The sequence below is a fragment of the Mauremys mutica genome, chromosome 4, assembly GCF_020497125.1.
Source record: "Mauremys mutica isolate MM-2020 ecotype Southern chromosome 4, ASM2049712v1, whole genome shotgun sequence".
NCBI classification, from domain to species: domain Eukaryota; kingdom Metazoa; phylum Chordata; order Testudines; family Geoemydidae; genus Mauremys; species Mauremys mutica.
The window spans coordinates 103,183,774-103,199,773 of NC_059075.1; the positions used below are offsets into that span (position 1 = coordinate 103,183,774).

A 16,000-nucleotide genomic window follows, 5' to 3' on the forward strand; every position below is an offset into this window, starting at 1 on the left:
CAGATTTTGTGATGTCATCACTTTCTCACTAGGAAATGTACTGAACCCACCAACACATTTCACAATCCTAAACAAAACAGCCTTCACATACTCACTTTCAGTCATTATAAATCCAGGGTAGATTTGACCTAGAAGTGAAAAACTATATACTGGAACTAATCCAGAACCATTCTGAAAACTAAGTTAACCTTGAGACCAGATTTATAGTCTCTCAGCACCAAGGAGGACAGCCAAAATAACCCTAAGGTTGGAACCTACTTCATATGCAAAGCTCTTTTTGAAACCGTGTGTGTGTGTGTGTGTGTGTGTGTGTGTGTGTGTGTGTGTGTGTGTGTGTAACACATTTTAAAATGTGTATTGTTGTGGTCATTTTAGCTGTAGAGAGTGTATACAAACATTAACTTCTGTCCCAGCCTGATTGACTCATTCTTGTAAAATATATTACCAACACTAGCTGAGTTTTGGGAAGTATGATTTAGCAATAGACTATCACAGATGGGAAAGGAGGTATAACAGTCTTTTCTCCTCTTACAATAGACATTTTGAGTTTCAAAAGTTTCTTCACAACCTATTTGAGCTATTTCAAGAACTGTATTACCTACATTTAAGACATTAATTTTACACTGGCAAATAAGACAAAGTGACACTTTTTACATAACTACTCTAAAAATATTTAAGGTCCGAATACAAGAACAGACATCTTACCATGGTCAATAGCATACGGCCAAGAAAAATAGTGGTTTCTGTGGGCCTCAAAGGTATAAATGTAGCTGTTTTTGCCTCATCAGGTCCATAGAATACAAGGACTGCAAGTCAGAACAAGCTATACAGGATAGCTAAATGCCATCAGGTTCTGCGGCTCCCTCCATATCTCTCTCCATGTGATTTAATTCTTCTCCAACCCTATCACTACATGCCCCTCTGCTACTTGGATTAATATTTTTCAAGCATGTTGCAAGTAAAAGAGCCTGTTCTGACTGGAATTCAAAGAAAACAGTAAAAATTCAATAGAAGTGAAACCCTCCTGCTACTTTTATTCGTGGACAATTTAAGTAATGCACAAACTTTCTAAGTCGTACCAGATCTAAAAACCAGTTAAGACAAAAACATTTAAGAAAAACAACAGCAACCATCTGAGGATGGTTTTGAACTTTATTCTCAAATACTAAAGAACCTCTCTCCCATCTTTTGAAAATATACCACTCTTGTACACCATTCTGCAACAAGTTAATCATGCTATTTTGAAAGCTCTTGAAAGGTTACTGATTTCCTGTGCTTTACAAATTAAAAGAGCATCATACATTTATTCTGTGCCATCGCAAGGATCCCACTTATAAATGTACTGATACATTGAGTCTAACTGACTCCAACAAGCAACAAAACCAGGTGGGTAAGTAGATTAAGAAAGATTCCATTAATGTGGCTGCCACACACAAGATATTGTCTTAATCAATCACTACAACCATGTGCATTTCCCCCCAATATAAAACTGAAGGAATAGTGTTGGCACCTTGTATGAGAGTACACATCAATATAATATTTTGATACCAGAGATTGTGCACCTTTGAAATATCCCTTATGAAAAGACTTAGACTGGGTGAAATTAAAGTATTTTTACCTATTCATTTTGTGTAACACAAAAACCTATGCAGTAAACTAGCTTCACCATAACAAAAAGCATAAATCAAGTAGGGGGCAACTTGTTGCTGCCAACAATTTATTTTTTCCTCTGTCTGGCTCACAACACACAAAACACAGCCCCCTTCTCTCTCTCACACAGGAAGATAAGCCACAATGGCTTCTGCTAACTCTCATGACCACATGGTTTAGTCTCAACAAATCAAGTAACCAAATCCAATACCAAGCACAATTTAAGAGATCAATCATGACCAACCAATACAGTACAAAATTCATAAAAATAATGAAAAGATTTGCCACAAAATGGTCAATTACAGAATCTGCAAATAATTTAGTGCAAAATTACTTCAAAAATTGAAGAAAACTTTTATAAATCCTAAATCTTCTGGAAGTTGTAGTTTAAAAGATTAATTGGCTAAAATAAAAAGTTATGTGCTTATATAACACTGTACTTTAAAAATTCATCAGTAGGGATTGAAACTATCATCAGTTTATATGAAGCCTAAATAACAATAAATCTCACAATCTACTAATACAGGTCTGAGAATGGGAATGAATACAAATCCTCCAGCATTCAACTCTCTCATTTAGTACTAAGCCATAAAGTAGAAAGCTGAAACAATTTAATATGACAACTATGAAAACTGAACAGAACAGCTTTGAAAACGTTTAATTAGCATATTCTCCTTCAGTATAGTTCACACAACTTCAAATATTTTCTCCTGGATGATTTTTTTTATGTTGACCATAAATTTCAGCATCATAAGGAGAAGGCATTTCCAATTTATACTTCACAGAACTGAATTCAACATGCCATGTGACCCAGTCATTAGAGCACAGCACTGAGGGCTGAGTGATTTGGCTGCACTCATCTGTTTGATCTCAAGCATATCACTCTGCTTCAGTGCACTTCTATATTCCCATCTGTAAAATGGAAATAATTAAGTTACCTCAGGCACTGATAAATCACAGGTAAATAGTTTTATGTGCACATAAATACATCTTACTAATCTGTATTTCCTAATTTTATTATTTGAGAAAAACAGCTAAAAATATCATTATAAATAAACAAGTACAAAAAGAGGACAACTTTCATTATTAATTGTTGCCTAAGTTTTTGTAATAATTTCTCAATACATTCAGATTCAGAATTATCACATTCTTTATATCAGTTGGAAAGCAGAAAAAAACCAGCTCCTCTCATATGAGTTGAGCTTTTGAAGCGTTCCTGAGCTAATGAAACTTCTACTTCTGAAGCCTTTTTCAAATCAAAATCTTCTCTCCACGAGCAGGATTTGTATCAACTTTGTTATCCTGCAGGCTCACAAGAACAGAGTAGGCAGGTGGAGTAGAAGGGTGACGTACCTGGGATCAAAAACAAATTGAAAACACAGAGTATTCTGGCCGGCAAGTTAAAGAAGTATGGGCTGGATGAATGGACTATAAGATGGATAGAAAGCTGGCTAGATCATCGGGCTCAATGGGTAGCGATCAATGGCTCCATGTCTAGTTGGAAGCCAGTGTCAAGCAGAGTGCCCCAAGGGTAAGTCCTGGGGCCAGTTTTGTTCATTATCTTCATCAATGATCTGGAGAATGGCGTGGACTGCACCCTCGGCAAGTCTGCAGACGACACTAAACTGGGAGGAGTGGTAGATATGCTGGAGGGTAGAGATAGCATACAGAGGGACCTAGACAAATTAGCAGATTGGGCCAAAAGAAATCTGATGAGGTTCAACAAGGACAAATGCAGAGTCCTACACCTAGGACGGAAGAATCCCATGGTGTGCTACAGACTAGGGACCAAATGGCTAGGCAGCAGTTCTGCAGAAAAGGATCTAGGGGTTACAGTGAGCGAGACGCTGGATATGAGCCAATAGTGTACCCTTGTTGCCAAGAAGGCTAACGACATTTTGGGCTGTATAAGTATGGGCATTGCCAGAAGATCAAGGGACGTGATCATTCCCCTCTGTTCGACACTGGTGAGGCCTCATCTGGAGTACTGTGTCCAGTTTTGAGCCCTACAAGGATGTGGAAAAATTGGAAAGAGTCCAGCGGAGGGCAACAAAAATGAGTAGGGGGCTGGAACACATAATTTATGAGAAGATGCTGAGGGAACTGGGATTGTTTAGTCTGCAGAAGAGAAGAATGAGGGGGGATTTGATAGCTGCTTTCAACTACCTGAAAGGGGGTTCCAAAGAGGATGGATCTAGACTGTTCTCAGTGGTAGCAGATGACAGAACAAGGAGTAATGCTCTCAAGTTGCAGTGGGGGACGTTTAGGTTGGATATTACGAAAATCTTTTTCACTAGGAGGGTGGTGAAGCACTGGAACGAGTTACCAAGGGAGGTGGTGGAATCTCCTTCCTTAGAGGTTTTTAAGGTCAGGCTTTTCAAAGCCCTGGCTGGGATGATTTAGTTGGGGATTGGTCCTGCTTTGAGCTGGGGGTTGGACTAGATGACCTTCTGAGGTCCCTTCCAACCAGGACCAACTCTAGGCACCAGCAAACCAAGCACGTGCTTGGGGCAGCACAATTCCAGGAGTGGCATTAAGGGTTGTTGGGTTTTTTTGTTTGTTTGTTTTTTTGCTTTGGCAGTCGCACTCTCTTCTTTGGGTTTTTTTTTGCTTGGGATGGCAAAAAACCTAGAGCCAGCCCTGCTTCCAACCCTGATATTCTATGATTCTATGAGTTAGATGGTTGCAGGTCATCTATCCAGGAAGCTGAGTTTCTCCCAATGTTGCAGTCCTTGGTTTGGAGGCTTTTTTTTAGTTTACTTCATCTTTGAAAAAACGTTGTATAGCATGATTCAATTGTTGACCCTACAGTCCTTTGCAGTTTCCCTTTATAAGCATGTGTGTATATGTATACACACCCACACCCCTCTTGATTTTCCAATAGATTGTGTTTTTATGTAAAAAATCCTTCTTTATACCATCTACATTTACAGTGCATCTCATGGTAAAGTTGTAGTACAGGATCTATTAGTCATTCATGTCTTACTCCTTCCTGGTAAGAGCTCTTTTTAAAATTCCAATGCCAGACAGAAAGTGGCAATATTTATTGTTAATATTTATTTTCCATTAAATCTTTTCAGTGGGGCAAATAATTGGCATCATTCTGACATGAGAAGACCCAGAACAAACAATTCATATCCCTTCAGAGTCTTCAAAACCAAAGAAAGAAACAGGAGACAGATTTCTTCCATGCAGCAATAAAGGTAACATTAGGGCTATCCTTTATGTGGCAATGGGGGCTAGATGGGATGGTGGGAAATCTTTTCCCACCCCATCATACTCAGCTGTTCTATTGACCAAATTCTCCCACGAGCAACAGTACAAACTGCCTAGTTTGTCTGTTTTGAGGCAGAACATCATGTAGCACAGGCGCTGAAAAAAAATTAGCGGGTGCTTAGCACCCACCCACAGCCAAGCTCCCCCTCTTCCTCCAGCGCCTCCTGCCTGCCAGTGGCTCTGCTGATCAACTCCTCTCCCTCCCTCTCAGCGCCTCACGGATGGGGTGCACTCAGGGGAGGAGGTGAAAAGAGGTGGGGCGGAGCAGGGACGGGAAGAGGTGGGGTGGGGCCTTGAGGGAAAGGGTGGAATGGGGGTGGGAATGGGAAGAGGCAAGCCAGGGGTGGGAGCTCGGGGGAAAGAGTGGAATGGGGAAGGGGCCTGGCGCTGAGCGAGGGTTGAGCACCCTCCCCCCCCAGGACAACTGGAAGACGGTGTGTAATGTAGCTAACAAAGTTCTGTAATGTAGGCACTCCACATTATGCAGAAAAAGAAAGGCACCCAAAAGTCACACAAAAACTTAACAGGGCATTAACTACATCAACAAAATGGCAATTCTATCTAAAGCCCTTTGCATTCTATTTTTTTTTAAATTAGCTTTACATAAGATAATGTGAACTAAACTGCATTCCTGTAACGCACACCTTGCTTTATAAGTCTACTGTTGATACTGTTACTTTTTTTTTTTAACCTCACTAGTTAGCCAAAATTCAAGGTCTAGCACAGAGGTGGCCAACCTGAGCCTGAGAAGGAGCCAGAATTTACCAATGTACATTGCCAAAGAGTACATCAGCAGCTCCCCATCCACTCCCCAGCCCCAATCAGCGCCTATTCCCCCCTCCCCCTGCCCACCGCAATCAGCTCTTTCACATTCGCAGGAGGCTATGGTGGGGGGGAGAGGGGAGGAGCAAGGGCATGCAAGGCTCAGGGGAAGGGGTGGAGTGGGGGCAGGGCTTGAGGCAGAGCAGGGGGTTGAGCAGTGAGCACCCCCAGCACATTGGAAAGTTAACATCTATAGCTCCAGCCTCTGAATCAGTGCCTAGGTAAGGAGCCGCATATTAACCTCTTTAGAGCCGTATGCGGATCCGGAGCCACAGGTTGGCCACCCCTGGTCTAGCAGGTTGTTTCCATTAGGAGGAGAAATTGAGGTCACATATTTCTTTTATGCAGCCTTGTTTACTTATTAAGAATATACAAAGTCCTGTTTACCTGAACGCAGGATGAATCAAACAGGAGACAGTTTCTCCTCTCACAGTCAGCACTCTTCCCAAAAAGCTCTCTCTCGGCTTTTTCCCAGGGTCACACTCTCAGTATTTGTTCTGCTGTCTCCTTGACTTTCTACTTTTTCTCAGGTATTTCAGTCTCACACCCACAGAGACAAAGTTCCAAAATCCAGTCACTCCCCTGCCCCTGCATTTTATTAGCCCCTAAAGAACTCCTTGGGTATGACTGGCGGGTAGTGATCGATCTATCGGGGATTGATGCATCGCATCTCATCTAGATGTGATACATCGATTCCCGAACGCACTCCCCGTTGACTCCAGAACTCCACCAGGGCGAGAGGCGGAAGCAGTGTCGACGGGGGAGTAGCGGCCGTCAATCCTGCGCTGCAAGGACGCGAAATAAGTCAATCTAAGTCGATCTAAGATACGTCGACTTCAGCTACGCTATTCTCGTAACTGAAGTTGCATATCTTAGATTGATTCTCTCCCCCTAATTCCCCCCAGTGTAGACCAGGCCCTTGATTCAACTACTCCTCCAGCCTTGCACATGGGTTTGTTTTGGGCAAAGCCCCTATTGTTTCAGCTATCTATTCCATAAAGGAGCTCAGGTACATTTTACATTTATTCTGAAAGGGAGCTGACTGTTACGAACACCAGAGTTACAAACTGACCAGTCAACCACACACCTCATTTGGAACCGGAAATACACAATCAGGCAGCAGCAGAGATGAAGTGGGGAATTGGGGTGGGGGAGTAAATACAGTACGATGTTAAATGTAAATTACTAAAAAAACAAAGATTAAAAAGATTTGACAAGGTACAGAAACTTTTTCTGTGCTTGTTTCATTTAAATTAAGATGATTAAAAGCAGCATTTTTCCTCTACATAGTAAAGTTTCAAAGCTGTATTAAGTCAATGTTCAGTTGTAAACTTTTGAAAGAACCATAACATTTTTTTCAGAGTTACGAACAACCTCCATTCCGGAGGTGAGGTTCTACTGTATTTAGAAAAACTGATTTAAAAGTTTCATATAAAAATATACAAAAATATAAAATAGATTGTGTCATTTTTGATAGGTACATATCAAGCTTTTGTCTGTGAGAATGATACTAATACTAGGGTACATCTGTCTACGGGAGTGGTAAATGCAAAATTTACAGGGTACATCTGTCTATGCAAAATTGTTAAAAACAGTTGTCCATTAAAACCAAAACTTCACAGTTTTGAACTATATAGACTATTCGTTTTCATCTTCCAGAGAGTACCAGAACCTACAATGAAGAAATACCCAAGATGTACCAAAATTACTTTAATATACGAGTCACAGCTACTGGGATAACTGCACCTCTGACCCCTCCTGGTCTTTAAGAGTATGTCTACACATCAACGAGGCACCCATGGCTGGCCAGTGCCAGCTGAAAGTGGGAGAAAGTGTCTACACAGCAGCTAAGCACCCGTGGCTGGCCCATGCCAGCTGACTTGGACTTCTGGGACTCAGGATGCAGGGCTGTTTCAGGATTTGTGTCATCACCTCTCAATGTGGAATCATAAGGTTCTTCCACTTTCAGATAAGATCTTGGGCTGTGTAGTGTCAAGGACTGGGCCTTCTAGAGCTGAGCTTAGCAGATCACCACCACAGGCTATAGTACCCAGGTGCTAACCATGATTATCTGAGCAGGCCTGACTTCAGTTCAAGTATCCACAATTCTCTTCCCTCTAGGAGCCATGACAGTGGTGTCCACCAGAAAGTCTTCTTAAAGCAAAGTATTGTATTTAGAACCAAAGAAACAGATCTCAAAATAGTCTGCACACTTGCCTGTCTTTTCCTAGCGTTTACCATTCCCTGGAAGCTGGGGAAAGCTTCCATTTGCATTCAGACACTCCTGCAGGACCTGTCTCTCAACTCAGTTTGGGCCACCATGAACTGCACCCTCATACTCCCTCTTTCTCTCCATACAGTCCTTTTAACCACCTAGTGTCCCTTTCAACTCAAGTCCCAGAACTGGCAAAATACTCCCAGCACTGGCAAAATAAGGCTTTAATTTAACAGCTTTTCATATTGTCTTTCAAGTGTGTGCCCGGATGCTCTTATCTGGGAGCCTCTGTCTTGCCTTTTTCCTTGTTTTTCCAACAGCTCCCTATTGTGTTAAGCTAATGCATTCATATAGGAAAGTAATAACCCAAAATATCTATACAGTAACTTACTGCATGTGACTTAGCAAAGTTTTCATCTAATTATTTATCCATATTTTTGGATTACACAGCAGCTCCATGTTAGCTACAATCTGTTTATACAACATTGTTGCAAATCAAGTGCACTCCCATAAAAATTCAATGTTAATTTTATTTTGTTACAATTAAAACCACCTATAACGGGACTATATAAAAACATGAAGGGAGCCAAAAAAGGGAAGCAAAAATTCTTTTCAATCAGCCTTCTGTTCCTTCAAAGGTTTTGTATTGTGTCAAACATTGGTGAATCTAAAATCATCAAATAATACATTCATTTTAATCACTACTTGACAGAAAGCTTTTTGTGAATTTTAAACAATGCATCATAATTCCCATGGGGCCAATCTAAAATATGAAGCTGATAAACATTATTTACCCAAATGCCCCCCTTATGGTTATCCAGATGTACCTCTACAGTGCACATAGAGAAAGTCTGATTCACATCCTAATACGGAAGTGAATATGCAATTATTTCATCAGTTGGAAACACAAGACAACCACACAATCACTCTTCTATCTAGATTACACCAAATTCTGGCTAGTTAAATTATGATCCTTGGAATCCAGACATGTTTTCTTTAATACTACATTTAATATTCAAACGAAAAAGTTATCCCTATGGTTACATAAACTGCCAATGACCTTAATCAAAACTAGTACAGAGAATAACTTAGAGAGGAATTATCCTTGTAGATTAAAGTTTAACAATTTAGTTGTATAAAAGTGGAGAAATTCTACAGAGCCACAGGTCATCCCGAGAAAGAAAAATTCAGGTTTCCTCAGACCTTTCCGAACACGTCACACAAACATTGCAACAGAATTAACTTGAAGTATTTTCTTTAACATTTTCTTATACAAACTAAAACGTGATAAAATATAAAAATTGCCATAGATCATTTATACAAATAGAGAAAATAACCTATTTTTAAAAATTAGAATATGAATCTCATGAAAGTACTACAACATACTGAGCAACAAATCTAAACGATATAACCTTTCCTTGCTTCATTCCACAAGAGTGAGTAATTCAAGTGTGGTACACTATTTTCATTTATTGGAGATGATTATGAAGAATTCATTCTTTTACTCAACTCAGGAATCCATATTTAGTGACACATTAACAGATGGATTTTTTCATCAAGTAAACCCATTTGGAGATGATAGAAACAACCACATTTTCTCCAAAAAAATTGCCATGATTACATAGCTTCAGAACAATCTCTTCATGATAGGATCAATAATTCATATCAATAGTTTACATTATGTTCATGCCTTTTAATTTCTAGGGATATAGACAGACCTGATAAAAAATCAATCTAAATTATTAAATAATCTCTTCTGTTGTCCTTGTGTGTTCTCAAGTGTTATCTCTTGATACAATACATATACTGCACACACACCAAGTGAAATTCACCTGAGTGCAGAGAGCTGGTGCAATGTTCAAGGTTAAGGCTGTAAAGAGGATTATGGCATAGCCAGAGCAGTCACATAAGGGGTCTCTGCATTCCATGTGTCTCGCTGAAAGGATACTAATCTGATGGACTATATAAATAGGAAGAGGAAGCTAGCACGAGAGAGGAAAGCAGAAGCCATGCAGATTGTAGTGTGTGGTAGTTTCTCTTAGGCTCCAGGAGACCAGCCTAAATTAGACTCACAGAGGTTGTTATGGACCTGAAGCCTGGGAGCTCTGAACTAGGCTCCAGAGGGAGAATCTTATGAACTGTTTGTGTAATTGCTCCTGTCCTGAAGCCTTATTAAAAACATGACATACTATTTTTGTTAATTTGTATTGGCTTCTCCTTGCCTGGGCTCTTAAAACTTAGCTAGTGCTGCCCATTCAAGGGAAATAAAGGTGGGGCATACCTCCAGAGCCACCCTGGACCACAAGGGGACATGCAGGGACTGCCCACACTTTTATACAATGGCTCAAAAAATTCCCCAGGAGTCTGCAAAGAAGCACTTCTAGCCTTTCAACCTGTCTGTGGGCATAGGTAGAAAATCCCATCCCTACAACTCCCTTTCTGGCTTTGTGTGAGGGGAGTGAGAATTTCTTCCCCCACCTAAACAAACATGCAGATACATACTTCTAGTGTGTGTTCAAAGGATAATTCTGAATTGGGCCTGATGTGAAGCCACACTGTCACAGGAGGACAACTAGAAGGCAAATTCCTCCCAGAATACATGAAGAGCACAACTATTTATTTTTGTCACCTCTTAGAAGGGAGAAGTGGCCACTTCCTTCTCAGAAGGCCAGTAAATGGATCCTATGAAGATGAAGAGTTTGTCTAAATGGTGACTTAGTGTGCAGCAAGCCAGAGTGTGAATCTAGAGAGCACTGACTTGTCATGCATTAACTGGCCATGGGGACCCTGCTACCATGCACTAGAAGTTCTGTAGTCTGTTTTAACTTCTGAAATGGGAGAACAGCAAACCGCACTCTGGAATTTCTAGTGCATAGTAACAGGGTCCACACCATCAGTTAGTGCGCAGCAAGCTAGTGCGCTGAAGATTCACACCCTGGCTTGCTGTGCATTAACTCTCTATGTAGACAACCTCCAAGTGAGAGTTGACTGGGGAGGTGAAATCAAGCATCATCGTCTCTGGGTTAGAGAAAGTAAGGCTGCAACGAACTCCAAACTATAAGGGACTCTATGCCCCATTATTCTGTTGAAGTATCAGCTGCATTCCTCCTGTGCCACTTGAAGAGCATTGCTGGGATATTATCTGCATATTATTTATCCTGTAGGCAGTTTCACAACACTCCTGCATAACAGCACTCCATACTAGCCAACATGGGGCCAGTGTAGATAAAACTTCTGAGGCTGCACAGGCATCCTCCTGCAGGGGCTCTATTTACAACCCCTTACACAGCCCGGTGTAGGACAAAGCAGCACAGGGCATCAAAGAAATGTGCCCTTAAATTAGAGCTTGGTATGTCAATGCTTTTAAACAAGAAGACTGAATTAGGCTTACCTTATACTGAACATTACATATGGTTTCAAACCATCTCTAAGCAACACCAAAAATTTATACAGATTTCCTCAATAATTCATGCTTTTGAACTTTCAGCAGCTGGAACTAGACATAATTTCTACTAATGTCCCATCTTCAGGGTAGAATATGCTACTGAGTCTTTACTACATCTAATTTGAATAAATACACTTCAGTTAGTTGTATAGATTCTATTAAGTGAACAGCAGATAACCTGCAAAGCATGCAACTAATTTCTCCTTCAAGCATCCTTGCTATTTTCCCAAGCTGTTACAAGCAGTACAATGATTAATGTAGTCATTCACTTGGTCTGTCATTCCCTCTGCTTGAATTTTGCATCTCTGAAGAAAGTCTAGGCTCTTAGTAATCATTACACACACACACAATATTGCTGTTGGGCTGTGACTTTGATACTCACTTTCCTCTGGGATCCAATCCAGTTACAAGATACTGTACCAAGATTTCTGGATGGAGAATCCCTCATATTAAAATGGCTGGGTACTAACTGGCCAAACCCTGTATATCCTAACATCTCAAGTATTGTGAACAGCAGCGGCTCCAGGCACCAGAGCTCCAAGTGTGTGCCTGGGGCGGCAAGCTGCGGGGGGGGGCGCCCTGCCGATCCCTGCAAGCGTGGCAGTCAGGCTGCCTTCAGTGGCGTTCCTGCGGGAGGTCTGCTGGTCCCGCGGATTCAGCGGCAGATACACTGAAGCCACGGGACTGGCGGACCTCCCGCAGGCATGCCGCCGAATCCGTGGGACCAGGGACTCCCGCAGGCGCACCGCCGAAGGCAGCCTGCCTGCCATGCTTGGGCTGGCAAAAAAGCTAGAGCTGCCCCTGACTGTGAAGCCTCACTGAGGCTTCTCTTCTATGTGGGTGCTAATTTAATTTCAGCTACAATCCCATTTTAACTTCAATTAGCCAGCTATAGGCACACATCAAGGTCATTATCACTCTGAACACCTGCTGATCACTTTTATCTGATTCTTATAAAAAATAATTTTGCTGACAACTTACATTTAATCATATAATGTAAAGTAGTAAACACATCAGTTAAACTGATGTTAAAAAATGATCCACACTTGTAACAAGCACAGTTAATATTATAAACCCAAATGTGTTGATTTTTTAGCAGAAATCACCACTGACTCAATGAGAAATTCTGCTTAAAAATCAACTGTGTCGTTATTTTTTTAACTTAATTACAATTTCATTAAATGATTACATTTCAATTATTCTCAATTCACTTTGCTTGCAGCATCAGGACCTGTCCTATATATGCAGACCCCTGAACCTATGCAGAGTGCCACTGACTTCAATGTGGCACCACGCAGACACAGGATTCCACCCATATGGAAGAGTATAAAGGATTAAGGGCTTAATGTGTAATTTGTTTGGGTATGTTGATACTGCAATCGGAGGTAAGATAGGCATACCTAAGCTACCTTTAATCTAGCTAGCACTGCTAAAAATAATAGTGATGGCACAGCAGCATGGATCCCAGCGTTGGTTAGCAATGCGAGTATGAACTCCATTCTCGGAGAACTTGTACAACCCATGCCAGCATCCATGCCACCACATTGTCACTGCTATTTTTAGAAGTGCTCCTCTGGATTAAAGCTAGCAAAGATATGCGTATGCAAGCTACAATCACACCAACAACTGCTGTATTGGCATACCTTTGATGAAGCAAGCTTTTCTTTATACTTTCCTGCAAAGCACATAACTGAGAGTAGGTGCTATATAAATACAGAAGATAGATAATCTTGTGCCTCAGGTACTGGACTGAGACTCAGGAGATCTGGGTTCAGTTTTCAGCCCTACTATAGACTTCCTATGTGTCCTTGCCAAATCACTTAATTTCTCTGAGCCTCAGTTCTCCATTTGTACAAGTCCTAAAATGTGTGTTATGTATTTAGATTGTAAGCTCTTCAAGGTAAGGACTGTCTCTTACTTTATGTTTGTAACAGCGCCTAGCAAAATTCGGGGTCTCTGTGCTATTGCAATACAATTAAATAACAAATATTCTTCAATTTTAAGGCCAGAAGGAAAAATTCTGATCATCCAGTTAGACCGCCTAAAGGGTATTATCTTTAAAAATAAGGAAGTAGTAAGAACTGAGAGCAGTTTAGAAAAAAATTGTGTATCTGCCTAAATGAGACATGTTGCTGTCTGACAAACTTATTCAGGAGATCACATGTTTCTAGATGCCCCTCCCAACCCAAGGTACTTGTACAAGATGACATGTCTCTATATAAGCATAATATGAATGTATCAGTGTAAGCACCCTGCCGTGAACAGAATGAAAGCAGTCTATGAAGTTCCAATTTATTCCTTCATGGGATTTGGATTTATTAACTTAAATAGTAACAATCTTCAGCTAAAACTTCCCCTCCAAGCTTGGCTATTGCTAGGCTTTCTCCTAGCAGACTTTTTGACTGAAATCCTAGGTAAACTTACTTTATAGCTGGTTGGTGCTAACTGAATCCAGCTGCTTGCTTGACTCAGCAATAATTATACTGCACCTGCATGTAGGGTTCAACCACCTGACAACGGGATGACTCAAGGGAACCTTGTTTCTCTCGGCAGTTGCCCCAGACACTGTCATTCTATTACAGACAATTTCTTCAATACCATTTTATTCTAAAATCTAAATTAAATCATGAGATGAGCAGTGTTAAAAGAGATGGCAAGTGCAATTCAGAAAGATAACAGGTGCCAATAGTCATTTATCACAAAGTGTGATGCATGAAGACAACTGTACATTCTAATGCAGAATATTTCATATGAGAGAATTCAGAAATAAGATACTTTCCCTAACAAGACAATCTGGCAGAAAAAAAGACAACGTATTCTCATTATGTTGAGTAATACAGACACTATCTAAGTTTTACCTAGCATTTCAGAAATTACATATTATTATTTACTACTTTAAGTTGTACTTTAAATAGTGTTCATGTACAAACATCACTCAAACGCAATAATAATGTTCAGTTTCTTCATTATTTTGACATGAACAGCTTGCACGGGAAGGGAGAGTCTATTCCTAACAAAGGAAGCAGAGGTAGCTCTTGCTACTTTGGCATCTTTAAGTGACCTGATCCTGCATCCCTTATTCTGGCCTCATCCTACAGTCCTTACCACTGACTTGAATGGGAGTTTTGTCTGTGTAAGCCCTGTAAGAGTTGAGCCCATAAGTTCTTGGTATGGAAATTCTATTACTGGCAAATGAGAGAATAACAGTCAAATGGGCTTAATTTGGAAACAATTAGCCAACTATTATCAATAGACGTCTGAATGACTGAATATATTTTTATAAAATGATCTAGAAATGAAGGGAAGAATGTCACTGGATAAAGGCTCCAAGTTAGGCTGATATGACATACAGATCAGAACTTAATAGTCTCAGTAACTTCCCTGGATTATGTCCAAGAAGGGTGGGGAGTTAGAAAGAGGATTTCGCCCCTTAATTGTTCTTGTTAATTTTAATTAATTTAAAAATAAATTAAAAAGCTTTGGTTGTGCTAACAGCTTCCTCTTCTGCAACCATAATTTTCAGCTAGAGCTGCCAGGGTCTGCTTTTGAAATTAACGTTCGTTAGGCTAAATCCACTCCAGAGAAAAATGGGGTGGGAGGAGTGTCTGTTCTATTAATTGCAGCCCCAAATTTAGCTGTATGTAAAATAAATATATTTAATTCAAACTAGGCTTTCCGAGGCTTCACTCACCAGAAATTGGATTTAGGCTAAAGATGCAAATGCTAGCAAAAAAACTGAAAGTTAGGATGATCATATGGCTTCCAGTGGAAGATAAGTTTTATTCTAGATTAAAGTAAATGTTCTTTTTAAAAAGTATTCTGGCCATTTCTAGTGGAAACATAGATCTTGCTGTCTGAATTCAAGAAAACAAAAATAATTTCTAAGACCATTTTACACTAAGGGTATGTCTACACTACAAGAGTAGTTCGATTCAACTTAATTCGAATTTGTGGAATCGACCTTACGAAGTCGAATTTGTGTATCCACACTAAGGACACTAATTCGACTTTGTGATTCCACACTAACGGGGCCAGCGTCGACTTTGGAAGCGGTGCACTGTGGGAAGCTATCCCACAGTTCCCGCAGTCCCCGCTGCCCATTGGAATGCTGGGTAGAGCCCCCAATGCCTGCTGGGGGAAAAAATGTGTCAAGGGTGGTTTTGGGTAACTGTCATCATTGAACCGTCAATCACGCCCTCCCTCCCTCCCCGAAAGCGCCTGCGGGCAATCTGTTTGTGCACTTTTCTGGTCAGTGACAGCGCGGACGCCACAGCACTGCGAGCATGGAGCCCGCTGCAGTTATGGCCATTTTCACCTCCTCGCACCTTATCGTTCACCTCTTCCACAGTCAGCTGCTGAGAAATCGGGCTACTTTTCAATGGTGCTGCAAGCACTGGTGGAGCATAGAGGACGTTTTACCAACATCAACGTCGGGTGGCCAGGCAAGGTTCATGACGCGCGTGTTTTCATGAACTGTGGTCTGTTTAGACACCTGCAGGAAGGTAGTTTCTTCCCGGACCACAAAATAACTGTTGGGGATGTGCAGATGCCTATAGTGATCCTCTGGGACCCAGCCTACCCGCTAATGCCCT

General features: G+C 40.9%; 1 protein-coding gene and 1 long non-coding RNA gene across 6 annotated transcripts in view; one reads left to right on the plus strand and one right to left on the minus strand.

Moving 5' to 3' along the window:
* Positions 1-16,000, minus strand: part of PLEKHA7 (pleckstrin homology domain containing A7) — a 370,306-nt gene that overhangs the window by 133,376 nt on the left and 220,930 nt on the right. The window lies entirely within an intron of this gene.
* Positions 47-7,826, plus strand: LOC123369585. Its single transcript, XR_006579091.1, has 3 exons — positions 47-246; positions 4,731-4,853; positions 7,408-7,826. It is a non-coding gene; the product is annotated as an uncharacterized LOC123369585 (long non-coding RNA).